Source organism: Triticum urartu, chromosome 2 (assembly GCF_003073215.2).
Source record: "Triticum urartu cultivar G1812 chromosome 2, Tu2.1, whole genome shotgun sequence".
Lineage (NCBI taxonomy): Eukaryota > Viridiplantae > Streptophyta > Magnoliopsida > Poales > Poaceae > Triticum > Triticum urartu.
In genome coordinates this window covers 152,923,022-152,931,720 of record NC_053023.1, presented here as the reverse complement: position 1 = coordinate 152,931,720, position 8,699 = coordinate 152,923,022, and positions in this window count along the sequence as shown.

Below are 8,699 nucleotides of genomic sequence, written 5' to 3'. Positions count from 1 at the left end.
CACTCTCACCCTTCCTCCATTGCTAGTCTCTCTAGTATCGCGCAACTTTCACCGGTACCATAAACCCACCATTTACCTTCCTCAAAACAGCCACCATACCTACCTATTATGGCATTTCCATAGCCATTCTGAGATATATTGCCATGCAACTTTCCACCGTTCCATTTATTATGACACGCTCCATCATTATCATATTTCTTTGCATGATCATGTAGTTGACATCGTATTTGTGGCAACGCCACCGTTCATAATTCTTTCATACATGTCACTCATGAATCATTGCACATCTCGGTACACCGTCGGAGGCATTCATATAGAGTCATATCTAGTTCTAAGTATTGAGTTGTAATTCTTGAGTTGTAAGTAAATAAAAGTGTGATGATCATTATTGTTAGAGCATTGTCCCAGTGAGGAAAGGATGATGGAGACTATGATTCCCCCGCAAGTCGGGATGAGACTCTGGACGAAAAATAAAAAAGAAAGAAAGAGGCCATAAAAAGGGAGAAGGCCCAAAACAAAAAAAACCAAAAAAATGAGAGAAGAAGAGAGAAGGGGCAATGCTACTATCTTTTTACCACACTTGTGCTTCAAAGTAGCACCATGATCTTCATGATAGAGAGTCTCCTATGTTGTCACTTCCATATACTAGTGGGAATTTTACATTATAGAACTTGGCTTGTATATTCCAATGATGGGCTTCCTCATAGTGCCCTAGGTCTTCATGAGCAAGCAAGTTGGATGCACACCCACTTAGTTTATTTTTGAGCTTTCATACACTTATAGCTCTAGTGCATCTGTTGCATGGCAATCTATACTCACTCACATTGATATCTATTGATGGGCATCTCTATAGCCCGTTGATATGCCTAGTTGATGTGAGACTATCTTATCCTTTTTGTCTTCTCCACAACCACCATTCTATTCCACGTATAGTGCTATGTCCATGGCTCACGCTCATGTATTGCGTGAAGATTGAAAAAGTTTGAGAACATCAAAAGTATGAAGCAATTGCTTGGCTTGTCATTAAGGTTGTGCATGATTTAAATATTTTGTGTGACGAAGATAGAGCATATCCAGACTATATGATTTTGTAGGGATAGCTTTCTTTGGCCATGTTATTTTGATGAGACATGATTACTTTGTTAGTATGCTTGAAGTATTATTATTTTTATGTCAATATTAAACTTTTGTCTTGAATCTTATGGATCTGAATATTCTTGCCACAATAAAGAAGATTACATTGATAAATATGTTAGGTAGCATTCCACATCAAAAATTCTATTTATATCATTTACCTACTCGAGGACGAGCAGGAATTAAGCTTGGGGATGCTGATACGTTTCCAACATATCTATAATTTTTTATTGTTCCATGCTATTATATTATCTGTTTTGGATGTTTATGGGCTTTATTATACACTTTTATATTATTTTTGGGACAAACCTATTAACCGGAAGCCCAACCCAAATTGTTGTTTTCTTGCTTATTTCAGTGTTTCGAAGAAAAGGAATATCAAACGGAGTCCAAATGGAATGAAACCTTTGGGAGAGTTTTTTTGGAATGGAAGCAATCCAGGAGACTTGGAGTAGACGTCAGGGAAGCTTCGAGGTGGCCACGAGGTAGGGAGGCGCGCCTGCCCCCTGGGCGCGCCCCCACCATCGTGGGCCCCTCGTGGCTCCCCTGACCGACTTCTTTCGCTATATATATCAATATACCCTAAAAACATCGGATAACAGAATAGATCGGGAGTTCCGCCGTCAGAAGCCTCCGTAGCCACCGAAAACCAATCTAGACCCGTTCCGGCACCCTGCCGGAGGGGGGAATCCCTCTCCGGTGGCCATCTTCATCACCCCAGCGCTCTCCATGACAAGGAGGGAGTAGTTCACCCTCGAGGCTGAGGGTATGTACCAGTAGCTATGTGTTTGATCTCTCTCTCTCTCTCTCTCTCTCGTGTTCTTGAGCTGGCACGATCTTGATGTATCGCGAGCTTTGCTATTATAGTTGGATCTTATGATGTTTCTCCCCCTCTACTCTCTTGTGATGAATTGAGTTTTCCCTTTGAATTTATCTTATAGGATTGAGTCTTTAAGGATTTGAGACCACTTGATGTATGTCTTGCATGTGCTTATCTGTGGTGACAATGGGATATCACGTTATCCACTTGATGTATGTTTTGGTGATCAACTTGCCAGTTCCGTGACCTCGTGAACTTATGCATAGGGGTTGGCACACGTTTTCATCTTGACTCTTCGGTAGAAACTTTGGGGCACTCTTTGAAGTTCTTTGTGTTGGTTGAATAGATGAATGTGAGATTGTGTGATGCATATCTTATAATCATGCCCACGGATACTTGAGGTGACATTGGAGTATCTAGGTGACATTAGGGTTTTGGTTGATTTGTATCTTAAGGTGTTATTATAGTACGAACTCTATGATAGATTGAACGGAAAGAATAGCTTCATGTTATTTTACTACGGACTCTTGAATAGATTGATCAGAAAGGATAACTTTGAGGTGGTTTCATACCCTACCATAATCTCTTCGTTTGTTCTCCGCTATTAGTGACTTTGGAGTGACTCTTTGTTGCATGTTGAGGGATATTTATATGATCCAATTATGTTATTATTGTTGAGAGAACTTGCACTAGTGAAAGTATGGACCCTAGGCCTTGTTTCAACACATTGCAATACCGTTTGTGCTCACTTTTATCATTAGTTACCTTGCTGTTTTTATATTTTCAGATTACAAAACCCCATATCTATCATCCATATTGCACTTGTATCACCATCTCTTCGCCGAACTAGCGCACCTATAAAATTTACCATTGTATTGGGTGTGTTGGGGACACAAGAGATTCTTTGTTATTTAGTTGCAGGGTTGCTTGAGAGAGACCATCTTCATCCTATGCCTCCCATGGATTGATAAATCTTAGGTCATCCACTTGAGGGAAATTTGCTAGTATCCGACAAACCTCTGCACTTGGAGGCCCAACAACGTCTACAAGAAGAAGGTTGTGTAGTAGACATCAGGCCCATTAACGACCCGTGGTGAAACTGACCCATAATGAATAGTGTATCGCTTTATACCCATTAACGACGCATTAGTCTGTCATCCGTTTCCAGCCCGTGTTAACTTTCGGCCTTCTAAGGGCCCATTTATTCTTGGGCTCATTTCCAGAATTCGATTACTTACAGTCTGTTACTGGCCTGTTCCGCTCGTGGGCCAAATTCAGCCCGTGGTTACAATCGGCCTGTTTGTGGCCCGTTAACCCGTTGGGCTGTTTTCATAGCGTCATCAAATACGGCCTATTAACGGCACGTCATTGTCGGGCCATAAAACAGACGATTTCCACTCTAGCCCGTCTACGACCCATTTTGCGGACCGTTATTGGTCCACAAATAGTATGGCCCATGTTTGGCGAAACGATTATACAGCCCATAGAAGGCCCATAGATGAGACGACCCATAGAAGTCCCATGGATCCTACGGCCCGTAGAAGGCCCATGGATCCTACAGCCCGTAGAAGGGCCATGGATTGTACATCCCGTGGAGGGCCATGGTCACTACCGCAGGTAGCAGGACCATGGTTACAACAGTCAGTGTGTTGCCATGGTTATTGTGGCCTAGTTATAAAAATAGGTTATTATGGCCACTAGAAAAACGCGGAAAAAGAACTGCAGTGACTACAGGCAAACAACTAAACAAGACAATAAGGAAATAAATAAGCAAGCAACTAACGCTAGGCTATTACGGCTATGACACATATTACATCCACTGGGCATCAAAGTTTGCCACCAGTGCAAATATAGGGAACAAAGTAGCATATTACATACACTGGCCGTCTAAATTGGCCACTAGTGCAAATAAACGTGGCAACAGAAAAAGTCCATAACTGAAACAACTTCAGAAGAGCTCAAGAAATGTTATCCTGGGTATCCACCATGCTGGCAATAAGCTTAGCAATCTTATTAGCTTTGTCCTGTTTGGTGCTAAAATCCTCCAACGCTTGTTGTTGCACCAGAAAGTATGCATTTGAATGCTCCAGGGACTTCCGCAGTCCTTCGGCTTCTTGTCATAGCACATCTGATCTATGTCTTTCAGCTTGTAGTTGAGACTCAAGAAACTGAACTGATTCGGACAGCGAGTTTGAATAGCTTGTGCCAGCGGTAGTGGCCAGTAACTCGAACACTAAACCAAGACAGGACTTTGGGGTTGTCTCATTGTCTTCAAGATAGTTTTCCTTGGTTGTTTTATCATCTTTGTTGGATACCAACAAGGATGTCTCACTATCCTGAACCTTATCTGCATTACTTCCTTTACCATTTCTTAATAAGGCACTCTTCACTACTACAAGATGCTGCTAACGTGACACTACGATCAGAGACCCTTCAACGAAACTGTGTAAAATGCAATAATCACAAACAATGGTGTAAAAAACCATCAAAAAGGTGCAAAACATTTGCGATGATGGATGCATCAAACACGGTTCGGATTTTAGTTGCATGTGTGATGCAGGGCATACGGTTCAGTTCAGTTAACTGTTTGCGATGAGGAGGAACAAAAGAAACAGACAACTAGATGAAGGTGTGTGCGATATACAACATACGGTTCACTCGGATGAACTGTTTGTGATTAGGCAACATAAAAGAAACGGGCATCTAGATGAAGGTGTGTGCAATGTACAACATACGGTTCACTCAGATGAACTGTTTGTGATTAGGTAACACAAAAGAAACGGTCAGCCAGATCAAGGTGTGTGCGATATACGGCATGCGGTTCACTCGGCCTTGTCGTCAGTGTGTGACCTCTGTGGCAACCGTTCGCTCCCCACTAGCCTCTTCTTGTACCGTGGCAACCGTCCACCGCCTCTTCTCCTTTCCCTCTCGATTTGGAATTGCTGTCGCACGCTCTTCCTCCCTCCATTTGCCTTCACCCTTCCTTCTGCCATTGTTCGATCATCTTCTCCATGGAGGGAACAGGCCGGAAACGACCCCGTTATTCTTGCCCCGATCTGAAAGATGACGTGGTGGAGGAACTCATTGATCGGTGCGACGTCATCACCTCGGCTAGCATGGAAGGTTCATTCAAGAGCATTCTCGACTCAACTAATAACATCATTAAAAGCAACCCAAGGGTCCAAGAGCGGTTTTATCTCCCCTATCTTCTTCGACGTGACCCTGCTGACTGGCGCGGGGACGACGGAAGCCTCGCCTTGTGCAAGTTGATGCCGCTTGATAATGATACGTGTGATGTTAAGATGCCATCGCTTAAGGGCAAGGCTTGGGCAGGCGCAAATGAAGATTGGGTTGTTTATACTGGATACAATTGCGAGTGGGAACTTGTGAATGTGTACACTCGTCACTGGGTTCCACTTCCAAAAATCTCAGACTGCCCAGAGGTTGAGCACACATATGATCTATGTGAGTTCAAATACGATCATGGTGACTGTCGTCTACGGAAGATAGCAATTTGTCAAGTTCCCAACCTCTCTTGGGATTACACGAACTATGAAGTTGTTGGTATCTTCGACAATCTTGTTGCCTTCCTTACTTCCACGCCTCGATGTATATTGCTCAAAAATCAATTTTTGTACACGGATGAGTACTGTGATGCAATTCAATATGAGGGTCTTGTGTTTGCTGCCACCACTCGTGGGCTGTTTTTGCATGAAATCATCATGCTTTTGGTACGTTTTTCTTCCACCGTAATTATAATTGTTTCATCCACATGCATGCAGGCTAGCTAGCTTCCCTTTACTAATTAACCTTCTTGTGTTTCCAAGGTCCTGTGAACATTCCACCACCTATACTTGAAAAAAATTATAACCAAGGGGGAGATGACGATGCTGAAGATCACGAGCATGAGGACGAGCATGACCCATATACTCAGTGGCGCCTGGCAACTTATTCCGATGGATCACCTCTTCTTGTCTGTATACAGGGCACTGCTGAAGTTACTAAGGAAGTAGGTGTCGTCTCGCATGGTCGCACTCTCCGGACCTATTCCAACATCCGTTGCAGGGTATTCAGGATGGATACTAGTGTACTAGCGCCAACACCTTCTCCCTGGTTCAGTATTGAAAGTCTTGGAGGAAAGTCACTCTTCCTTGGACAAAACTATCCAATGATGGTGAAAGGCGATCCAGCTGCTGTTGACACAACGTTACTACCATTTATAAGAAGCAACTGTATCTATACCTCGGTCATTGCTATGCTTCCCTACCATCACAATATGGGTCCTGACATAGCCCGCTTCAGCCTGGATGATCAGTCATGCGTTGGTCTCGAGATTGACAGTAGCTAGCCCATCCCAGAGAATCACTTCTGGTTCAAAGCAAGCGTTTCCAACGCCGACGAGTGGTTGAGCTGAAGTTCATTTCATCGCTTTGTTATTTGTTGTGTGAGAAAAACTTTACTTTACTAGAATGTTTTGTTGGAAATGATCTATAATTCAACGTGTATCCTCGTTGTCGTTGTGGGTTGATGACTTGTTGTATGTAATCAATGGTACATTTGCATATGCGTCCATCAACTCACGCCTGCTAGTGGTGTCCATATAAACAGTGCTAGTGATTTTAGTTGCAAAAATTAGATAGTGCTAGTGATTTTTAGCTGCATATTTTGACAAATGGCAATGTTACAAGGTTGACAAATGGCAATGTTACTAGATAAACAAATGTCAATCTTTCCAGTTTGACAAATGGCAACATACCCAAAATGACAGATGCAAATCTTACCCAATTGTTTCTACGTGCTTGCATACGGGTCATGAAAAACAACCATTTGTGTTGAAGGGATGCACAAATCTTGCACTGCGAGGGAAGACCATAGCTCTCACTTTGCATACGGGTGTTCTATCTAAAACATTTACGATTAAGAGCTGCAGAAATCCTGCTCGGCACATTTTCCCTTGGGACAATTGCATTTTTGCCACTAGTTGGTTCCTACCCACGGGTTTTGCCCTTACTTTTTGAGCTTGCTCAGTTTTTCCCTTACTTTTTCCGTCGAGGTCCCTCGAATGCCCTTTGACCGTTTGACCAAAACTTTGAAAATTCATAACTAATTCATATGAACTCAGAAAAATGCAAATAAGATATCAAAATGTTCAGATAAACATTACCTTTATGTGCATATCATTTGCATTTAGGACAAAAACACCCTTTAACCTACCTAAGGTAATTAATGTTATTAACATTATTAAAAATAAAAAGGTATAAACAATATTTTTTTCATGAATAAAAAATACAAGCAAATGTAGGTGATGCTTCCTAAACATCTTGATATCTTATTTGCATTTTTCTGAGTTCGTATCAATTTGTTATGAAGTTTCCAAATAATGGTCAAAGTCGTTAGAACATTCATAACAAGATGATACGAACTCGGAAAAATGCAAATAAGATATCTGGATGTTTAGAAAACATCACCTACATTTGCATGTAATTTTTATTCATGAAACAAATATTGTTTATACCTTTTTATTTTTATGTAACGCCCCATATGTAACATGCCATATTTGTATTCCAACTCTTGCCATTTCCGACACTAAGTTATGAGATTCCTCGTTGTTGGGTTTTTGTCTTCATGTTGCTTTTGTCTTTGTCATGCATCTTATATCATGTCATCTTGTGCATCGCATTTGCATACGTATTCGTCTCATGCATCCGAGCATTTTCCCCGTTGTCCGTTTTGCATTCCGGTGCTCTATGCCCTCCGGTGTTCCCTTTTACCTCTTTTCGTGTGCGGGTGTTCAACATTCTCGGATTGGACCGAGACTTGCCAAGCAGCCTTTGTTTACTACCGGTAGACCGCCTGTCAAGTTTCATGCCATTTGGACTTCGTTTGATACTCCAACGGTTAACCGAGGAACCGAAAATGCCTCGTGTGTGTTGCAGCCCAACACCTCTCCAAAGTGGCCCAAAACCCACCTAAACCCCCTCCATCGTCTCGGTCGTTCGATCACGATCGCGTGGCCGCAAACCGTGCTCAATTTGGAGCCTCCTAGCTCCTCCTACCTATAAAAAGGCAACTCCCCCCGAAAATCCCAGTTCAATCCACCCCTAACCCTAGCTCCCTCGTCCTTCCGCGCGCCGGACGTTTCGCCGCCGCTGCCCCGCAGCCATTGGCGTCGCGCCACGTGGCCCGCCGACCGCCTCCCGCGCCACGGCCCGCTTGGGCCCGAGGAGAGCCCTCCCAGCCCGAAGCCGCCGCCGCCCGCCGCCCGCCCGTGCGCGCCTCCTCCTCGTCGCTGCACCGTCCGGTCGCCGCTCCGCCGCCCGAGCGCGTCGCCGGCCGCCTTTGCCGTCCGCCGTCTCCGCACCGCCCGTCGACGACTCCGGCCGCGCCGCCCTGCCGCGCCTCACTGCCCGTCGCCGCCTCGCGCCACTCCGGCGAGCTCTTCGGCCGGAGCCGACGCGCCCAAGTCCGGCAAGTCCCCTCTCCGGCGAGTTCAAACTCCGGCGAGCACTGTTCCGGTCGTCCTCGTTTTCCGTGCCGATCCCGATCCAGATCTGGGCAAACCCTAGCCAGGTTGACTTTTCCCCCAAGTCTCAGTAATTTTTAGCATTTTTCATCATGCCATAACTCTGCATCCGTGGCTCCATTTTGGGCGTGTACCATATCAAATTGTTCGTCTCAACAAGGACTTCATTTCATTCCATTGCACCATGTTCATTTGAGATCATCTTGATGCCCTAAATTCTTT